This window comes from Mesocricetus auratus, unplaced genomic scaffold (genome assembly GCF_017639785.1).
Source record: "Mesocricetus auratus isolate SY011 unplaced genomic scaffold, BCM_Maur_2.0 Super-Scaffold_100023, whole genome shotgun sequence".
Lineage (NCBI taxonomy): Eukaryota > Metazoa > Chordata > Mammalia > Rodentia > Cricetidae > Mesocricetus > Mesocricetus auratus.
The window spans coordinates 29903248-29925492 of NW_024429204.1; the positions used below are offsets into that span (position 1 = coordinate 29903248).

At 43.5% G+C, this 22245-nt stretch overlaps 1 long non-coding RNA gene across 2 annotated transcripts in view; it reads left to right on the top strand.

Annotated features, from left to right (window-relative positions):
* LOC110342549 overlaps positions 1-22245 on the top strand; it is a 33467-nt gene that overhangs the window by 8785 nt on the left and 2437 nt on the right. Inside the window, exons 2-3 of one of the 2 annotated variants that reach the window (XR_002384644.2) lie at positions 12003-12074; positions 16048-16801. This is a non-coding gene — a long non-coding RNA (uncharacterized LOC110342549). Of the gene's footprint in view, positions 1-12002; positions 12075-16047; positions 16802-22245 lie in introns of those variants that run through there. The other variant, XR_005870717.1, reaches the window with a different exon arrangement.

Consider the following 22245-nt stretch of genomic DNA (forward strand, 5'->3'; position numbering starts at 1 on the left):
ACGTTAGGATATGGGTAAACGAATCCCTTCCAGATTCAGCAGAGATGCCCCCCACCAAGTCCATGCCTAACCCTCACCAGAGCTCCCCCAGTCACCAGGGCTCCCCTCTGTCAGGGCATGCATCTCACACCTTGGGGTTTATACAGGCAGGCAGGGTCTAGCAGGGAATGCCTAATCAGACCACTTCTCAGTTCCATAACCTCGGCTCGTTTGCCGTGGTTGTCTCTTATCACGCGTGTAATCGCACCTGCCATTTTCATACTCTGTGTCAGCTCCTCCTGCGTCAACTCCTGGCTCACCCTGTGCATTTACTTTGATCAATGGGCCATCGGTAAATTGGATCGAAGAAGAAATGGGAATGTAACAAGCCTGAGTGTATTGGACCTCTGCCTGAGATACTCTATGGAGGAGAACTGAGGTGTCGTTTGCTGCTTGATAAGAGTGAATTCTTTAATGTTCAGCTGCAGTTGATTCCTCAAAGCAATTTTTCCACACCAGTGACCCTAAGTCTCAGCTGAGCCAGGTCCAAGTTGCAGAACTATGAACAAATGGCTAATGACTGTTTTAAAAGTTCAGGGAGGATTGGTGTCCAGCAATAGAGACCTGAAAGTTTGAATTGTGGTGGCCTTCCTGAGAGACTGTCTGGACCTTTGTGTTCTTATAAAATAGCATCTCGAATGGCATTCAAATAACTCTAAGGTTCATGTCTACCTGCACACTGGCCTCACAAGTTGGTTCCTAATTGTAATGTGAGTTTTTTTGGCCCAGCTATGTCCCACTGCCCTTCTCTGCCCCAAAGAAACACGCAGATGCTATAACAGTTACAAGCTGTTGACTGTCGACTTGGACTCTTATTCTTATTCTTAACCCATAGTTACTAATCTATGTATTTCCTTCTTACTGGAGAAAAGGTCTGGGCCCCTTACTCCATTGAGTTCTACATCGCATCTGCCCAGCATCTCTGCAGAGAAGAGAAGAGAGTGATTTCCTGCTTGTCCCTGCTACATCACTTCCTGCCTAGATCACATGACAACTTCTCTTTACTTCCTTTCCCAGACTCCTCCTCGACTCCTAGTCCCACCTATCTTGTTTCCCTATTGGCCAACAGTGCTTTATTTACCAATCAAAAAGACAAACATATACACAGAAGGACTTCCTCCATCATCTTCTCTTTCTGTCTATATAAAAAGAAACTTTTGTTAAGTGGAAATGTGTGCCCCAAGTCTGGGCGCCATTGCATAATGACAATTCTCCCTGCCAGCCTGGTCCCAGAGCCACATGAACTCCAAATAACACACAGAGACTCTATTAGTTACAGTGCTGTCAGCCAATGTCCAGGGTTTCTCATTGGCTAGTTCTGTCTTAAGTATTACCCATAACTACTAATATATATTCCTATAAGGACTTATCTTTCCAAGGATGCCAGTCTCATGCTTCCTCACTTCGTGGGATCACATGGTGACTCCCCACTCTTCACTACATTTCCCAGAATCCTCTTCAACTCCTAGTCCCACCTATCTTGCTTCCCTATTGGCCAACAGTGCTTTATTCATAAACCAATAAGACAAGCATATACACAGAAGGACTTCCCCCATTAACTAATGAATGAGAAAGTACCTGATATTAATCCCTCAATCTCCACAACACTAACTGTAGGACCACAGGACAAGCTCTCCTGAGGCTTTGGACTCTCTGTCTGTGGAACAGACTCACTACTTACTGCTTATGAACAGGATCTTGTGAAAATCTGTTAGATTTTTTTTTATCACCGACAGCATACATGACAGCCAACTTAAAGGAGGGAAAGTTTATTTGGGCTCAGGGTATCAGAGGTTTCAGTCTTCTGTCACAATGAGGAGAAAATGTCAGAGAGGCTCACAGTAGGGGAGATGGGGAGGAGAGATGGGTGGAGAGAGTGGGGGAAGAGGGGACCATGGATGCGTAGTCTCGCCAGCTTTCTCTTTTCCCACTTTTATCCCACCCTTATTCAGGGTGGATTTTCTCCTCCCAGGTAATTCTCAGTTCAATCAGATTGACAGTGAGATTAAACTGTCACAAAAAATAAAATAAAATGAGATAAGGGCCAAGAGCAGTTCCCTCCTCTCAGAGGACATTAGCTTGTTTCAATGCATTGGATTAGTTCCAATATTTCCATATGATACTGCATTTACCCTGTAGTGTGAAAGCACACCTAAACTTATAATTGTAAATTACTATCCATTAGTTTTCCTTTCTCCTCCGCCTTCTCCAAAAGGCTACTGAAAATTCTTTACCTCAGGTTATCTTTTTTTATATCATTTTTATTTTAATTTTAAATAGCTTGTTTTACATGTCAATCCCAGTTCCCTCTCCCTCCCCTCCTCCCGCACTCCCCTTCCCCCCCCATCCTCCCACCCTATAGCCAATTCCTTACACATAGGGGATATCTAGAGTCTGTCATTTCACTCTGGGTAGGGTCCAGGCACTCCCCTAAGAGTCCAGGCTGAGAGAGCATCCCTCTTTGTGCTATGGGCACACGATGACTGTTTGTATTCCAGGGATAGACACTGATCCACTGCTCAAGGCCCCATAGGTTGCCCAGGCCTTCTCACTGACACTCACATTTGGGGGGGGTCCAGATCAGTCCCATGCTGGCCTCCCCACTGTCAGTCTAGGGTCCAAGAGCTCCCCCTGTTCAGATCAGCTGTCTCTGCTGGTTTTGCCAGCCCATTCTTAAAATATTGTGTATCAGACACATAAGATTTAATGTAATTTGTATTTTAAATATATTCTTTGATATATATGTTATCTGTTGATCATATCCATCCTTCATTCTTTTCTAATTCTCCCTGTGATTCCCCATTACATCTCCCCGCCCCCAGCTTCATGTCTTGTCTTTTTTAAAAGAAATATAACCCACCAAGTTCAATTAGTGCTGCATAGGTGTGGGGACAACCATTGGACAGTGTCAACCTACCAGTTTCAATTCACCTAAAAATGTGACTCTCCTTCCAGCAGCCACCATCCGCTACTAGCTCCTCAGCTAGGGTGGTCTTCATGAGTTCCTCCCCAATCCATGCTAGAATTTTTACAGGCATTATCTTGTGCAGATAACTGAAGTTGCTTTGAGTTGCTTTGAGCTCATGAATGCAATGAGAAATGAAGACAGCATTTCATGGCACCGCTCCCCATCCTCTGGACATTACTTTCTTTCTACTCCTTCAGTCATGTTTCTTAGGCTTTCCAGGTTAGGCTGAGGTGGGCAGTGGTTAATGCAGAGATACACAGTGGTCAAAATGCTGAGAAAAAGTGACTGTGAGTGCTCAGGCCTTAATGGGATGCCCACACCAGGCATTCTTCTGGTTCTTCTTTTGAGCAAGTTCCTCATCATTCTGACTCTGGCTTACTATGGGAATAAACATAAGATCTAGTACATAGCAAAGTTTAGCGCACGTTCATTGAATGTTTTATCCACAGTAAACTACCCTCTTAGTTTTCCTAAGGTAGACTTACAACCAGTCGTGGGACACAGGAGAGTTTTACCAGGTCAGACAAGGTTCTGGCAATAACTGATGCTTTCTGAACACCTACAGTATAACAGACCATTCCAAGGGACTAGAGACCCAGCAGTGAACATGACAGAGAAGCTGCCCACAAAGACCTTACACAGAGAGGCGAGCTGTCTAATACATGATGAGAAGTGTTGCTATCCCTACTTCAACCCCGCTGAGCTCTCTTTATACATACCTACAGGTCAACCCCTGCCATACCTGAGTCCACATACCTGACCCTGTTACCTGCTGCACCTCCTCTCAGCTTGCATCTCCCCTAGGTTAGTATCTCCTAAGCCTGCTTCTTTCCTTTGGTCCTTTGGGCAAGCTAAGCTCACCCCCAGTGCTGTACCAGGTGCTTTATTTTTTCCACTGCTTGGAATGCTGTCATACATTTCCACATAACTGGTGCTTCCTTGTCACACGGAGCTTAATACAAACGTTCCTTTCTTAGAAAACTCTTTCCAGCACTGTCGCCTGGAATTGGCCAGTCATGCATGGCAAAACTCCAGTAGGACATCTAAGTTTGCATTAGTGACTGCTGGAATTATAAAAGAACAGTGACCAGAGCCATGCTAAGTCACCCTTGTCTTTTCTGATCTTGTGAGTTAATCATTTCCCAATGAAAACCCAGACTTTGTATACATTTTTTTGTTTTTGTTTTGTTTTTTTTACGAGACAGGGTTTCTCTGTATTGTTTTGGAGGCTATTGGTCCAGCCCGGCCTCGAACTCACAGAGATCCGCCTGCCTCTGCCTCCTGAGTGCTGGGATTAAAGGCGTGCACCACCACTGCCTGGCGTATACTTTTAAATCCTTTTAGAATGCTTTCCATAGTACTTAACAGTGTCCAAAATAATTCACTTATTTTTAAATGTGTTTAACTGTCTACTTGTCTACACAAGGAAGACAATTCCATAGGAACAAAACCTGTGATGTTGTAATCTACACTATGACCCAGAGCCTAGATGAAATATCACATGTGTTCAATAAGCACAGGGCAACTCCACAGGCTGAAATGTGGAGAGGTGCCAGGAAGGCAGAGAAGCAGGGGACAAAAGCCACAAGAGGCTGGTGAATGAGCCCCTGCTTCTTCTCTCTGCTTCTCTAGTCCATTTACTCTTCACAGAGGTCAGGTCTCTGGGACCACAGTCAGCTCATCAGACGGCTATGGCTGCTTCCACACTTCCAGAAAGGAACATTACTGTTTTACTCCACTCTGAGTACCCATCACTGGTCCCTTCAGCAATGCTCATGAGGGCATCGGTATCATTTAGTTAACAACTAGCAGGAACCTAGAGTGTTTCCCCAGGAAATGTATTTGCATTCTGGACAGGCTTTTGGTATTTCCGATGGAGAAAAACCGAAGTTCCTCCAATGAAGAAAGTAGCCAATGAGTCCCTTTACTTAGCAGAGATGGTCAAGAGATAAAAAATCCAAATCCACGGGGCTAGGGGGAAGGTTCAGTTGACAAAGTGTTTGAACACACCATGAGACCTGAGTTTGGATGTGGGTGTCCAACATTATGGAAAAGCTAGACTCCTAACACAGGCTTGCTGTCTGAGCTCTGGGGAACTGTAGAGGTAGATCTCTGGAGCTCATTGGCCACTTAGTCTAGCTCAGTCAGCCTTCCTAATGCTGTGACCCTTTAATATAGCTGCTTATATTGTGGTAACCCAACATAAAATTATTTTGGTTGTTATTTCATAATTGTAATTTTGCTACTGTTATTAATCATAATGTAAATATCTGTGTTTTCTGATGGTCTCAGATGACCCTCTGAAAGGTTGAGAATTGCTGGTTTCACTAAATTGGTTAGCTCTAGGTTCAGTGAGAGACTTTGTCTCAAAATATAAGGTGGAGAACAAACCAGGAAAATATAGAGTATCAACCCTTGCAATGAATACATGAACACACACACACAGAGAGAGAGAGAGAGAGAGAGAGAGAGAGAGAGAGAGAGAGAGAGAGAGAGAGAGAGAGAGAGAGAGTGAGAGAGAGAGAGAAAGAGAAAGAGACGGAGAGAGAATCCAGATCCATGTAGTTCTTGGTAGTCAGCCATATGAATGCATATACGTTGACTTTGTTTTTCTTATCTGAGAAATAAGGCACACAAAGAATTACTTCTATGGTCACTTCTGACACTACAATTCTGTGAATTCTATAACTTGGTAATTCTCTAAATAAACTTGGTTGTTTTTTTGTTTTGTTTTTTTTTGTTTCTGTTTTTTTTTTTAATTATTTCCAGAGATAGGGTTTCTCTGTGTAGCTTTTGGAGCCTGTCCTGGCACTTGCTCTGTAGATCTGGCTAGCCTCACTAGAAAATGCACAGAAATATCAGAATTAGGGACAAAGGCATTTTTTTAATGACCACAAGAAAAGAGATGACTGTGTTACAGAATATAGCAAAAGTCACAAAAGAAGACCCATAAAAAATCCAGATCCCTAGAGTAAATGACATAAACATACTTGAGGGAAAATAAAGACACATGTAAGAAAAGATGAACCTGACTGAAGAGAAGATCACCATGCTCAAGTTAAAATGATACAGGGCTCAGATGGGTACCCTGAACAGATGGATTGGTACAATCCATTCCTCTAAGTCGTGAGGCTCAGAGCCTTTGGAGAATGTGCTGTAAATCCTCTAAGCATCCCCAGCCATTATCCCATTAGTACCTCTGCGTGCCAGAGTGTGCTTTGAAACGTTGTTCTCTAAAAGATCATTAAAAGCAGAGAGCTCTGTTCAAGCTGAAGATCCAAGCAAGCTCAAGTGCTTAAGTGATTCTGGCTACATTCAGCAACAGCTGAGATGCCTGGCATCAAACAGAAAATTAATTGAACAACAGAGAATTGACAGATCATGGAGAAGAGGCAGGAGACGGGTGACTTGAAGAAATACTGATGCATTGGTGACACTTCGTTTGTTTGCTCCCTACGACTGAGGGTTGTGACATATATACTATCCTTCACAGCCACTGCCCTGATGTCAGGCACAAATTCAGGGTGATGCTTTGTGGAATAAATGCCTATGTTACAAGAGTGATGCGCACAGTCCCCACAGAAGCTTTTTAACTCCTCACAGCCTACCTCAGTAACTTTTCCCTCTGACATGTCTCTTAAGCCAACCTGGATTCTCCAGGGCTCTCTCACACTGAAAAAAATTCATAAGTGCTTTTAAAGTCTTGGCATCTGGGATAACAAATGCCCAGTGAAGCTTCTTTTAACAACATTGACCTTAGAAACACTCCCAATACTCCTTGGAAATGCTTGAATAGATCTTGATCATCTTCAGAGTAAAGGTCCAAATATCTTATTGTAGCCATCAATGTTCATCACCATCTGGTCCTTAGCACACACCTCCAGTTCATTCTTTGGCACTGTTCCATTCCATAACTTGAAGTTCTCCGTGCTGGCTGTATTTCTCCTGGCTTCTTAACTTTGTATACCATACTCTTCTTTTTCCAGAATCTCTTATTCTTCTGCTCCATCAACCCTGAGATTTGTTCATTTCTTTAGAAGTAGGCATTGATACATTTACCCTTCAGTCTTCCTACAAACCGTTCATTCATACAATCATCTTTGAACACATCCTTTTATGCTAATATTACTATCTTCCCCTAATTCTTCATTAGAAGCAGAATAAAGTTTGGGATTATCTATCCTCCATCCTCAGTTCATGACCACACTTTGTATATTGTACACGTTTAGTAGACAATTGGTCAATGAGTGAACCAATGAAACTATAGGATAAATATCAATGCTGTGAGATAAACAACCTTTTTATGGTAAATAACGCTTTTTTCTTCATGTCTGGGTGACATATGATTCCACTGGGTCACTCCGATTAGAATCATGCCCTAAAAACCACAGCTTTTGAAGCTTCTTATGATCATTACAGTTTTCTACAGGGAACTATGAATCACGTTGAGGTCACAGTGTAGTGGTACCTTAGAGCCACTATAGGGATGCAACATGTACAAACAGAGGATTTTCTGCCAGGTTTCCGTCTAGAATCTGGGTTCATGCTGTAACACAGAGGGTGCTGAGAAATAATTCAAAACAAGTGCCAGAGATCTCCTATCACTCGTCAAAGTCAGCTGTTCACAATGTAGCTTGAAGCTCTTTTTTTGGGGAAGACACAGTGGAGCTGGGAAGAATCCTGTCCATCCCACGTAGAAGTCATTTTGTCCTATAGTTTTGGAGTTCAAGTCCAATCACTGATATCCAAATTCTCATAGAAAGTTGTAGATAAGATGGAAAAGTTAGCACGTGGAGAGATGAATGGATATGGTGAACACCTGGAAAGGGCAAGGGTAGACAGGAAGAGAATGCTTGCCTGGAAGAATTGATATTTGATAATTTATTATATACTGGAAACAGAGGAGGCATCAAAACAACTACATTGAACAGTTTCCAGACTGGGATCCTGGGACAAGGTGATGAATGCCCAGGGAGAGGTAAAATTACCTTAAGAGCACTATGCGCCTGGACACAAATGAGAAGTGATTGTGTGTTCCCCAAACCAAGAGATTTATTCTGATTTTATAGCTTATTTCACTGGAGGGGGTGTCTCCATATGTTGCCTTTGTCTCATAGGACCATAAATTTTTCCTCTTGCAATATAACATTCTACCCAAAGAGCTCAAGACTATTTGAATTAGTGGTAGACATACCTATTGGTGTCTAGGAGTGTAACCCAAAAAAACAGGTGTCTATGTAAACTAGAGGTTTGGCCTTTCAACTTTTCCGGTTATCAGGTGGTGGCCATGCAGAGGCGAGTATGAAAATGAGGATATTTGGGTCTGAGTGTGAACAGCAGGCAGAGTGAAGCGCGGTCCCATCACAAGGGGTGATGCACAGTTCTTGCCTAGATAGAAGTACACAGTGCGAACACAGCTCTTGAAGAGAACAGAAGAAGGTAGGGTTAGAGTTTTGAACATGGAGAGATGTAGCAAGCTTGAGAAGAGTGTGAGAGGCAAGCTTTTGTCATCCCCGTCATCTTCCCTGCCAGCAACCTACAGCGTCTGGCAGAGCTTCAACTGTGTCTCCGGAGTGTCGTCAAGTAGGGGCATGAGTGGGAAAGTTATGAAGTCATATAGGCATTTGCATTCATCAGAATTCATGCCGGTGCCACGGGGAATAAATTCACCCTTGCCAGCCTCCTAAGAGGATGGCTTACGGGCATATTAATATTAAGTCTAAGTCGGAGGCTGGAACAGTGCCAAAAGGAAAATTATCTGTAATAAGAACCATTTGTCAAGTAAGATACCCCAGAAATAGAGAAAAGCAAATAAACCCATGACCAATGGGCTACTCTTATTGGAGGATCCAGGAAGTAGAATCTTGGCCTTATGAAGAACAGGGATACTTAGTGCACCCCTCAACAGGAGCTTCTCATCAACTTGCCTTCCTGTGACCCCATTAGTGTGTTCAAATTTGCTTTTAAAGGGGAGTGAAAATATTGTCATCCTGTGCAGCATGTGTGCGTGCGTGCGTGCATGCGTGTGTGTGTGTTTGTGTGTGTGTGTGTGTATTAGAGGTCTACACTCTCTTCAATTGCTCAATATTTAATTTTGTGGGGGCAGTCTGTCACTAAGCCCAGGCTCACCAATTCAGTTATACTGGGTGGAGAGTAAGCTCCAGGCATCCACTTACTCCCATGTCCCCAGCACTAGGAAGGATTACAGGCATATACCATCACACCCAGCAGTTTTACATAGCTGGTGGGAATCGAACTCAGGTCCTTCTGCCTGAATGTGGAGCCCTTTGCTGACTGCGAACCGTATCTGCGGCCTTCCAGTCCTTTTTCTGTATCCAGTGATATAGAGAAATCAAGAGAAACAGATGACATTAGCTTCTGTTCTTAGGGAGAATAAGCCTACAACCCAGACAGATGGTGGAATGTTAATTCATATTTGATATGCAAATGTAGGTCACTGGGGAAAGACTTGAGATCAGGAATGAGGGGGCCCTGTACAGAGAAATATGGCTGAGTGGAGCTTTCCATACAGAGGCAAGATATAAGAAAGGACCCAGAGAGACAAAAACATTTTTTCCTATCTGGGAAGGGGGTGTCTGAAGAGGAGGGATTCTCAGGAAGGAAGGGAGTAAAGCACACAGGGGGTTGTATTTGAATTGCCCTAGGTTCAAATCCAGTTGACCCAATGTTACTGTTTCGATGTGTACTGTCAACTGCTTGAACACTTGGTTACCAGCTGGTGGTGATGTCTTGGGTCTTTGCGGAACCTCTGGGACCTGGGTGGACAAATTAGGTATATGGTGAGAGAACTTTACAGACAGTATTGGCCTGTGTTCATACCCAGACTCTCTCTTTCCTGAACCTCAGAGATGTGAGCAAACAGCTTCAAGTTCCTGCTGCCACCGTCTGGGTCTGTCATTAACTCTTGTGTGTCTTCCCCACCATTGCGCTATGAGCAAAATAATAATAATAATGATAATAAATAATTGTCCAGCTTTGGTTGCTTTGTAAGGCATCACAGCAAGAGTTTAAAAAAGAAATACAGCCAGGCCCCTCGCCACAGCGTTGGTGTGGGAGCACCTTATTGAACCTCTGAGCCCCAGTTCCCTCCGGGTGTGTCTGTTCCCTTCGTACCTGAGCATAACCCCTGGTGTTTGTGCAGTGTGCCCTGTAGCCAGTCAGCATTGTGAGAAAACTGAGGAGGCACCAGCAGAACTAGGGAGTCGTTGGAGCTCCGCTTTATGGAAGTTCTGCTGACCACCTAGGTGTTTTGGAGGAGGACTGTAGGTCGATTCTACTTTCCTCTGGAGGCCCCTTCACTGAGCCTGTCTGGAGCTATTATGAGCTGACTCACCCCTCACCTCATGAGCCTCTGAGACTGACTTTTCAAGGACAAAAAGTAACCCTTCTCTTTCAAAGTTTATTTCCCTCAATAGATCAGGCCAGATCACTGCCTGGGGTGCACATGCAGTATGTTGTCAGCTCTTAGACATTTTCCTGCATTGCCTGCCTGCCCTCATCTCTGATAGGTAACCTTGGGCCTTCAAGTGAGCCCAGAAGCTCTGTAGTGACATTTCCCTTAGTGGTTTATCTAAACCCATGCTGTGGGATAATCAGAGGATATGGCTTAACTGGGGCAGCAGTGGAAATGTGCTTGCTACAAAGCTGGGAACTCTCAGGCTCTGGTACTCTGTGACCTTACACCAGCAAAAGGGAGACTCACAGATGAGGAGATGCGTCTAGAGCAGAGGCCGCTACTGCACAGCTCTGTTACCAGAGACCCTAAGCATGTGTAAGAACCACGTGCCTATTTCCCGGCTCACCCCAGAGTCACAGCATCATGGCGGGCTGCCTTACATGGACAGGAACCTGGCTGAGCCATACAGCCGTAAGGTGAGGAAGGTTGTAAGAACGGGCGTGGTCCTTCTGCCTCCAGACTCACAGGAGTCAGCACGATGCAGCATTTGCAGTGGGTGATGAGAATACAATGAATGCTCAAGTCAAGACTATGACTGTTGTCACCAGTATTTTCCTGGACAGTAGGAACAGCCATCAACCCACACTGTACCTCTGCAGAAGTGGTACGTATAGAAGGCACAAGATGCTGATTCCTGCTTATTAATATGAATGGAGGATCTAGTTTTCATTATCACTTGATAATTTCATACACACATACACTGTATTTAAATCATATCCACCCTCAGCTCTTCCTGGACCCCAACACGTATCCCCCTTCCCACTTTATGCCCTCTGTTTAAAATTTTTATAACCTACCAGTATGTACATGGGAGTAGGAGTATCCATTGGAGCATGGCCAATCTCAGAGGCTACATTCCTGAAGAACGCTGACTCTATTTTTCCCAGAAGTCACCAGCTTCAAATAGCTTCTCAGTGAGGGTTAGGACCTCATGAGCCTCTCCCATATCCATGCTGGAATGTTGCCTGGCTTGATCTGCATGCAACCATGGTTGCTACGCATTTGCTATGCATTCAGGCATGCAGTGGTTAGCCCTGACCTCTAGTGTTTCCATTTTTTTCTAATTCTTCTTCTGTGGTGTTCCCTGAGCCTTGTTGAGAATGATTATAATATAGACAGCCTACTTAGGCCTGTGCATTCTGTAGACACTTATTCTCTGTAGCTTGACCAGTTGTGAGTCTTTGTGTTAAGCACAACTCACTGTGAAAAGGAGTTTCTCTGATAAGGATTGAGAGCTATTGTTGTTAAGATATCTTAGTTAATTTTCTATTGCTGGTGAAAAAGAGCACCATGCCAAGGCAACTTACAAAGCAAAGTATTTAATTGGGCTTACAGTGCCAGAGGGATAGAATCTTTGGTGTCTGAGCAAAGGCATGGCGGCAGGACAGCTGAGAATTCACAAGCAAGTAGGAGGCAGAGACAGGGACCGCTGGGACAAAGCCTTTTGAAACCTCAAAGCCTGCTCCCAGTGACATACCTCCTCCAACGAAGTTATACCTCTTAATTCTTCCCAAACAGTTGGACCAAATGGGAACCAAGAATTCAAGCATTTGAGCCTATGGGGATCATTCTCACTAACCACCATAAAAGGTAAGTATCTGGACAGTAGTTTGAAATTGCCCACTTGGTAAAATAATAGCATTAAGTTCTTCCCTAAGGCCTATGACCTCTTCAGTCATGGGTCCTTGGTTGGTTTTTAGTATCATGAGTAAGTGTTTCCCCATGGAACAGATCTTAAATCCATTTAGAAAGCCTTTGGCTACCCTCTTAATATTTAAGCCACTATTGCTTCAATGAGCATTACCTCGCCAGGCTAGTTCTGATCCCTATTTTATAGCTCTCAGGGTTCACAGCCAGATAAATCTGTGGATGGCTTTTCTCCCCAGCACCCCACATAGCATCTTCCTGGTCTATGGGAGCTAGGCAGGATAGAGGAAGTTTCTAGGTCAGTACCAACTTGATTTCTCCATGTCCTGTGACCAAAGTGTGAAGTGTATTCATCAGTAGGGTTTTACCATCAAGTTTTTGGGGTGCAACCAAGAACAATGGTAATAGCTACTATTATGTGGGGAGTCTTGGGGACCACTCCTCATACTAACAACACAAAGGAGGCATCACACACTAGGCACTGGGCTTTGTGTTTGAGTACTTGTGGCTCCTAGGAGTAACATTACCTCTTGCATAAAGTTGAGTGACTTCAAAAAAGTTCTTCAAATGAAATTTGTCTGGAAGATCATTCAAAGTTACCTTGGCTTCAAATTTTAATGTTGGGTTTATTGAGTTCAGTCTCAAAAAGTTTTAAATTACAGAGATTATTTGTTTCTTAAATTTCTAACAATTAGTTGTATTCAATTTATTGTTATCATATTCCTTCCACCCCAAGACCGTCTCTTGTACTAGTTCAACACCTGCTTACCTTCTTCTTCTCAAGTAGTTCCCTCCCAGTTTTCCTGTGAGTGTGTGTGAGTGCGTGTGTGAGTGTGTGAGTACATGTGTGTGAGTGTGTGAGTACATGTGTGTGAGTGTGTGAGTATGTGTGTGTGAGTGCATGTGTGTGAGTGTGTGAGTTCATGTGTGTGAGTGTGTGTGAGTGTGTGAGTGCATGTGTGTGAGAGTGTGCATGTATGTGAGTGTGTGAGTGCATGTGTGTGAGTGTGTGAGTATGTGTGTGAGTGTGTGAGTGCGTGTGTGTGAGTGCATGTGTGTGAGTTCGTGTGTGTGAGTGTGTGTGTGAGTGTGTGAGTGCATGTGTGTGAGTGTGTGAGTATGTGTGTGAGTGTGTGAGTGCATGTGTGTGAGTGTGTGAGTGTGTGAGTGTGTGTGTGAGTGCATGTGTGTGAGTGTGTGAGTGTGTGAGTGCCTGTGTGTGTGTGCGTGAGTGTGTGTGTGTGAGTTGTGTGGTGTGGGGCTCATGCAGGTGGCCACAGCTTTCATGTGGTCATGACTGCCATGGCCGTCTCACAGTTAGAATACAGCACTTTATAATATTCTTTCCTACTTTCAGACCCTCGCACTTCTCACCCTCTTCCTCAGTGTTCCTTGGGTTATGTAGATGCCCTTCTCAGGGCTGAATCCTTAACTGTCCCTCATTCTTTGTATTTTGACAGGTCAAGTCTTTGATCTGCCACTGCCAAAAGTCAAATTTTTGCATGCAACTTATAACACTTATCCTTCCTTAATTCTTGTATGACAAATATAAAAATCACTAATAAGGAGAGCCTGATTAATATTTAGTCCTGGTTATAAATTTAGAGATTTTTTTCAACTGACTTTATAATTTGGATTATTCTAAGTACTTTGATTAACAAGCCAAATTTCTGACTCCTGAAGTCTTATAAATCTAATAGATTATGCTAAACTATAAACACCAGGTGATTCTTATGATATTGTAAATGTTCAACTGTGCTGTATATAAATCTAATAAAAATTCAGCTTAAAAGAAGACCAAATCAGTTCCTAAATTACACACATTAATTTTAATCACAAAGTCGAACTGCTATCCCAATAAACCAATCTCTATTAAGTATAAAATTTCCTTTATAAATAATTTATTTTATAATGATAAATTAAAACTATCTAATTATTATAATTTTGGTAAGTGTACAAAAATTATATGTATATATACTAAAATGCTAACAATTGCTAATTTTGGATGGCAAGATTTGGTTTTACTCATTTTCTTATTCAAACCTCCCTTCATTTTCTATGCATGTGTCATTCCTCAGTCAGGGAGTAAGGTAGCTTTTGAAACTATTTTACCAGTACCTGTTTAGAGATCAGGTTCGTGTTTGGGTTTATGGAGTGGGCCTCAGATATTTGGGCTCATGTCCTCTTCTTGGGCCATCTGGAGCCTAGATCTTCCCATTCATAACAGCAAGCTGCCTCCTGTGGCAAGACATTATGAGTTAGTATGTGGACACTTGTTACGTCAGGCTCTGGAACTTTAAAATTTTTGTTATTATTTTTAACACAGGACATTTATGCGGGAGCTGCTTCTAACAATCTACACCTCCCAGGTTATCATGCAAATTCAAATTCAAATAGAGGAAAGATAGAGTAGAACATGTTGTCATGAGACCCGGAAGGCGGGTTCCCATGACTCTGTAGCCGACTGCCTGGCTGGCTGCATTAGTTTTGTTATACTGTATAAAGGAATACCTGACAAGTGCAAAACAAGGCCTTGCAGTCTGAGAGGACAAAGTCCATCGTGGTGGGGAAGGCAGGGTTAGTGTGAGGATGACTCCAGTGTGGCAGTAGTGGGTTGGGCACCCGCTCGCAGCCTGTGATGCTGTCTACGCTCAGGTTATGTCTCCCTCCTCCATTAAACTGTTCTAGAGACACCTCTGCCGGCACACACAGAGGTGCCAGAGTTACATTGTCATTGATTTCAGTCAAGTTGGCAGTGAAGGTTTTCCATCACAGTTGTTGACTGGCCAAAAGATGGATGAATAAATGCATGACTAAATAATGAATTAGTGACTATCCCCGAGCTTACAAGAAGAAAATGAAAGAGGAATAATAGTTTCATGACTGATAGATGGACAGACATAGACACAGCCTGGATAGATGAAGGAAAGACTGAATAGAATGATTGCTTGGGACAGGGTGTGGGTGAATAATTAATTGATTTGCTGAATAAATGATGCAAGAGAACATAGGATGCTAAAATGACTGACAGTGACTGACTGAACTATTGACCAAGGGACTAAGTGAAAGAATAAGTGAAAAAGAATAAATGACCAAAAGGATTGAATGACATACTCACTCTTTGTGTGAATTAATTGACTGGCTGAATGATGGCCACCTAAAACAACAAAATGTTTAAATCCTTACAATAAACAAGGGCCTGACTGAACGAATGAATTCTGTAGGTGAAGAGAGATCCTTCCTTGGCATGGCTTTGCCTTGGCGTTGTCATGCTGCGTCTTATCTCTACGTTAGTCAGCCCTGTATGGCCGTTCCTTTGGCATATCAGATACATTACTGGCATGGATGCCAATGCTGGAACTCATGACATGGCCTCCCTAGATTAATTTCATTTCATTTTATTCTGTGGGTGGTGCCTGACCTTGATTTTGTGTCTGTTCGTACCTTTTGCAGTGGTTAGTGTCACCAACTTGACAGGATCTGGAATCACCACAGGAGCACACCTCTGGAAGTGTCTGCGAGAGGTTTATTTAGATTAACTGAGCGGGGAAGACCCACTCTGCATGTGGATAGTGCCATTTCCTGAGCTTGGGTCTGAGATGGCATAAGAAAGAGAAATCTAGCTGAGGACCAGCACCCATGCCCCTCTGCTTCAGGAGGGAGGGCACAATGTTAGCAACCACCACAAGCATCTGTTGCCATGCTTCCCACACCATAATGGACTCTGCCTAGAGATCTGAACTGGTTCATCTTAGAATGTGGCCTGATGACCCAGGGATATCTGTTCTCAGCCTCTGGGGAGAAAATTTGTACTTGTATGTCCTTGCCTAGCTTCCGGGCATATGTCTGTTAAGACATTCCCATGTCTGCTTATTCTTTTATTTTTGGCTCACCTGGTTCTGTCCTTATTTCCCAGCCCACCTGAAGCAGATTGATCCTTGAGACAATTTCTGTTGACATCACGTCCTCCCTGGTGACCCATTGAGACCCGTAATCAGGAGCAGCAACTCCATTCCCCTCCCCTGCCAGTTTGAAGTTGCCTTCAGGGACAAGGAGAATTTCGCCACAGTAGACTCTGTGTCTTATTAAAGGACTTGTTAATTGGGCCACCGTACAGCCCTTCATCATTTTTCCCATCAGACAGCAGTTCTGTTGTCTGTTTAGATTTGCTCAGGGAACATTTCACAAGGGTGTTTATTCTTGCAGGGGAGCTCAGAGGTTAGCCCTGCGTTTCAGAGTGAAAACCTGCCAAAAATCCACCGCAAAGAAGCTGAAAATAGATGCAGTGTTGATTCATCAGCAGCCTCTCTGGGTGCTTTATTAGAGGTTGGCACAGAACTTGAACATCACCTGAGTATGCCAGGCTGGAGGGGAGGTTGCACCGACAGGACTATGGAGACAGCACCCGGCAGCTGTGAGAAGTCACACTGCCTAGTTCCAGCATGATAAACAGGAAAGTCTAATTGGGTGTCAGTCATCCTGTCAGGGTCGGCGGAGTGGCCTGATCCCAAAGAATGCTTGCACATGTGATCATGCACCCAGACCCTGCTGGTGGGGCAAATGGAGGCGATCCATGTCTACCCTCCCTTGCTTCTCACACTCACTGCAGACACAAGCTGCCGTGTTGTAATTCCACGGCTGTTTCATCCACTCTGCGCTCGGTCTGTGGCATAACTAGAACGTGATAAATATTTGTCGGTGAATTCAATAAATAAGTAAATGTCAAATCCAATCTGTCCCCGAGGGCCCATTTCAAATTCTCATAACCTCAGACTCTCCCCTGACACTGCTTTTAAAATGGGAACAAGGCCATCTCAAGATCCTTGGAGTTGAGTCACTTTGTTGTTACTGACTAGTTCTTTCACTAGTGGACTTTGTGTTTATTTTCTTGTTGCTGTGATCACCACCATCAGTGGTGAAGACTCCAAATGGTTGGTTGACCGTGTGACAAGTCACCATGCTCCTAGTCTTCACAAAACTTCATTACGTAAATTACCTTCAGTGGGCAGGTGGAGAAACTGAGGCACAGGGAGGTTCCAGAATAGGACTCTCTGTCACTGTGTACAACTTACTGTTTGTTGGGTACAGTTTATCCTTTAACACCACGTAATCATAGAATGGCCAAAGTGAGTCAGTTTGCCGAGGCATGGCACGAACTCACAGAAGGTCATAACATATTCAGAAAGCCCCCAGTCCTAGACAAGCCAAGGCAGTGCTATCTCTGTTCAATATTCGTGACAAAATGAGAGAAAGTCCTTGCAAGAGTAGTGTAGGTTATGTTGCAGTAACAAACAAACCCTCGATTTTCATGCCTAATACCTTAGAATGATGTGTATCCAACAAATGATTGGAGGAGCTCGTATAGTCACTCTGAGACCCAGAATCATGGATGCCCTGCTGGTTATGAATACATCAATTCAACATGTATTCCTTTGGAATGGAAATAGTTGAGTAGGACACGAAGGGATGCCATGACTTTTGAATACTTTAGCCTTGAAGGGCTACATACCACCTCTGACCCAATTTACCAAAAATAAGTCATGTGATCTGCTTTAATGTCAGACAGTCAGTGGAAACAAACATCACGACCATTTCAAATGACTCCTGGCAGCTTCACACAGTGTATACCAATGAAGCTCACATTAAGTGGGTTCTCAAGTGTGTTAATATTATCATGTGCAAAGGGCTCTACCTTGAAAATTCCTGACCTTGGTGCTGTGTGCCTACATTGTAAACATACCTGTCATATACCTCTTCCCCTCTACTTTTGACAACCTGTGAGAACTGATTTCATGTCCCGCATTTTGCTTTTTTTTTGGCCTGTTTCATTGTAAACCTTCTTGTTCTACTCTCCTTACATGCTTGTCAGTTTCCTGGTGTCTCTTTCCTGTGTGTCTCATTTAGCCCCAAAGTGTTTGCTCTAGTCGTACCTCTGTAGGTCACCCTTCTCAAGGCTCTGTTTGTTTTTCCTAGTGTTCTAGTCAAATTCCCACTTCATCCTTGCTTAAAATATCTTTAACGTCTACCACTGTCTCGATCCCAAAGTCACCCAAAACCCAACTTACTACATTTCCCCTCAAGTCTGCGTCTCTGGAAAGCTTGTTTCTCATGTAAAGGAGCTTTATTCTTCGGGTTCCCAGTCAAAAGCCCCAAGTTCCTTAGTTCCTTTCCTTGTCTTACATTTCAAATCATCTTGACAGAAATTGGTTTTGCCTTTATAATTGGCCCTTCAGATCTTTGGGTTCAGTATCCAAGTAGTCTATCTATTAACTGTAGGTTAAAAACATATTTTAAAACCATGTCTTTATACTGTATGTGTGTAGACCATTTTTCTTTTCAGTATTTTCTGAATAAGACAATACTATAGTTATAGTCCATTATACTGAGTATGGTAAGTAATATAGAGGAAATTTAATGTCTGCAGGAGGGTGTTCCCCATGTTATGTGAAAATACTCCATTCATATCTCTGGAATTTAGTATCCTTGTGCATTCATGTCGATTCATTCAAATCATATCTGGAACCCAACCAATTCTTCCCACCTCCCTATTTACACTCTAATATGATCCATCGACATATTTTATGTAGATTATATTAATCTAAGAGCCTTTTGCTTATTATGTCCTGTTTCTCCTTTTTTTCCTCCTTTCCATCAGTGTCAAGGAGATTAAAAAGAGAAGTACCTCAACACATAAATCAATCTTAGCATCCTAGTGCTTGAAACCCTCCAGTGATTTGGTCTTACTGTGATTGGATGAGAAAGATCTCAGGGCCTCAGGGTGCCCCCTTTCCAATCTAGACAGCAGACAGTTTGCTTTGTGGGGACTCTTTTCAGAGCCTTCCCCAAAAAATTCTGTCCATTTTAGTAAGCTGATTTGCTTTCCCTTCCTTGGCCCACATATGCTCAGTACTGGATCCTATCCTTCTGGTCTTCTCTGTGGAGCTCTCTCCCCATGACAAAGAGATGAATTCAGCACGTTACCCTCCAACCCTCCCTGGCTCAATTTTAACCCATGGTTTTGATCACACACACTATCCATTAGTCCTCTTTGTCCTGTTTATTATCATCTGTCCCTTCCAAGAGAAGGCACACTCCATGTGGACAGGAACTTTTATGTACCTGTTTAGTGAAGGATCCTCAGTGTCCTGACATGTGTCTAGGGTGCACTAGATAATCAATATGCGTTTTCAAATTGTCCTGAGGATGATGGCTAGCCTTCTCAGGCTAGCTTCCATTTCTGTGTTAAATCTCTTGTTTGCTGTACCTCTTCTTGGTTCCATCTCAACATTCTTTGAATTGGTATTTGTACAATGCTGACCTGTCATACGATTTTACAAGTTGATTGGAGAATAGTCTTGGCCAACCTGCTATGTGACTAAGACTCATGACTCATACTAATATTTTGGAAGCCTAAAACAGTCTTCTTTAAACAATCCCTTCAACCATGTGTGTCACCCTCATAGGTGGTAATTCCTCCAGTTTGTAGGATTGCTAATGATTTGTATCTACTCTGAATCCTAGAATTGTAGACAGAGGTTTCTGTTCCCACAGCCTTTAGCCCCAAATAAGCACACGGAGGCATATATTAACTGTAAACTGTTTGGGCGATGGCTTAGGCTTCTTACAGGCTAGCTCTGTCTTAATTATTAACACACAACTATTAATCTATGTATTTCTACATGACCTTTTCTTACTGGAGAATGCTCGGTGTCGTATCTTCCCGGTAGCTGCATGGCATCTCTCAGACGGTTCCTCTCTGTCTTCCTCCTCCAAGAATTCTCCTAGTCTGGTATCCCCGCATATATTTCCTGCCCGGATACTGGCCAATCAGCATTTAGTCATCAACCAATAAGAGAAACACATATTCACAGCATACAGTACATCCCCACAGTAGAATGTGTAAAAGCGTTTCTTTTGTTTCATTATGTTTTCTTAATGTTTCAATTACCAAATGATTTTCATACCCCTCTCCAAATATGTACCCAATACAGACACACAGATACACACACACACACACACACACAGAGAGAGAGAGAGAGAGAGAGAGAGAGAGAGAGAGAGAGAGAGAGAGAGAGCAAATCACTGTTTTCTCTCCTGTCTCTGAACTCCCCTGTTCTATAAAGCCCATTCAGACCCCTCATCCTTCTCAGCCTCTAAGCCACTGTCCTCTCAAGTCTCCACTCAATGCAGTTGACCAGTTTATGATTCACCACATTCCATGATAATGTAATATACCAACCGGTGTCAATCACTGTTGCCAGAGGAACTCAATCATTAGGTTCAAACACACTCTGCAAGTACCCAGTCATTAATGACAACTATTAATATTACCATTAAGATATATGACTCTCATTTAACAACAGAAGTGCCTCTCCTGCTTTTCCTGTGGATCCTAGCTTCTGCCCATTGCAAGTGCCCATCTTCTCAGACACCAGCCTCTTCCCCTCAATGTCACCACAGCTTCTTCTCGCTAGACCAAACACCCTAGGCCCTCTGCCCATTCCTCGTGTGGTGGTTTAAGTTTGTGGTAGCATTTATAAAAGGCAAAATTCTGTTGCTTTAGGAAATATAGGACTTGTATATGTAGAACCATTAGTCTAACATATCTGAGCCATTGCGAAGTTTTCTGGATGCTGTTGTATCCTGAGAGAGATACTGTGCTTTGATGGCTGTTCTGATCTTGCCTAGGGAAGGGCCTCTGACCAGGGGTCTACCCATAGCTAAAGAAACCCCAGGTGTCATGACCTCTGCAGAGACAAAGACCTGTGGCTTTTGTCTGAATTGAAACACTGAACAGGAAGCCAGAGGGAACGAGCGCAAAGTCAGCAAATAGAAAGAAGGGGGAGGAAGGAAGAAAAAGAGGAGAGGGGAATAGAAAAGGAGGGAGGGAAGCAGAAAAGAGAGAGGGGGGGGAGAAGATGTAGAGAAAGGGTCAGAAGGAATGAAGAACAGACAGCAAAGCACTTCCAGTTCTCCCCAATGTCTTTTACATTCTTAAGATTTCTAGGACGACTCTGAAGGTGAGAGTCCTTCATCCATTACTTCTCTGGCTTTTGCTGAGCAAGTATACTATACCAGGCACTGTGCTAGTCACTAGATCTGCTCGTGTAATATGCCTTCTATAAAAAATGCAGTTCCCAGTTAGGATCTCAATGTACTATAGGAAATAGGTTGTCTCTCCATAATCATCTCTTCCAGGTTATGGCCTACAGCAAGCATTACCCTGGCTAGATAGCCAGACATCACCACCTCAGTCAGGAGCATAGGGTTAGGTGTGGGAAATCTAAGTTCCTCATTGCATCCAGCTTTGTCTTAGCTTTTCTTATGGCTGACACACTAGTAGGGAGAAACTGAACCCCCAATTCCCTTCCTTTTCACTAGACTACAATAATACAGTGATTGGAAACTGAGAGTTTAATTTACCCCCCATATTTCCACACATAAGTCTTGCTTGCTTTCCAGCAAAGTCTAGCCCGTGTGGTCAGCCAACACGGTACTTGCTTGTGGACGTGTTCTCTTTCTCTTCCTCTCTCCTTTTCCCTTCTCCCCCTCCCTCTCTTTCTCTGTTTTCTGGCGTGTGTGGACACATGTCATCCACTTTTTACAGATAGTTTTTCATCTAAGCAGCTAGGCTGGCTGGCTAGTGAGTCTCAGGACTCTGCCTGTCTCGACCTCCCCAGTGCTGGGCTTACAAGTGTACACCCCATTCCTGGCTTTTTATGTGGTTCTAGGGTTGAGCTCAGGGCCATGGCATTGCAGAGCAAGGCTCTTTTCATACCGAGCCACATACACTGCTACACTGCAGCCTGGCATCTTTATTTCCCTCTTTCACTGGCACCACGAAGTCACCGATGGCGTCTTACCCACTTTCATGTCCCCAGCCTGGAAGCAGCCATTAGCCCTTACTAGGTGCCAGGTGCGAGCAGTCTTGGGAGACGACGCTGGAAGTCCACAACGACCTCAGCATGCACACATATGTATCTACAACTTCTTTATGAATCCAAGCATTTTATTTCATTGCTTGAATACCCGAGTGCTGTTTTCACAGTGAGAACTCACAGTGTACCCACCCCCCGCCCGCCATGGTTTCAAAAAAAATTCCCGGTGTCTCAGC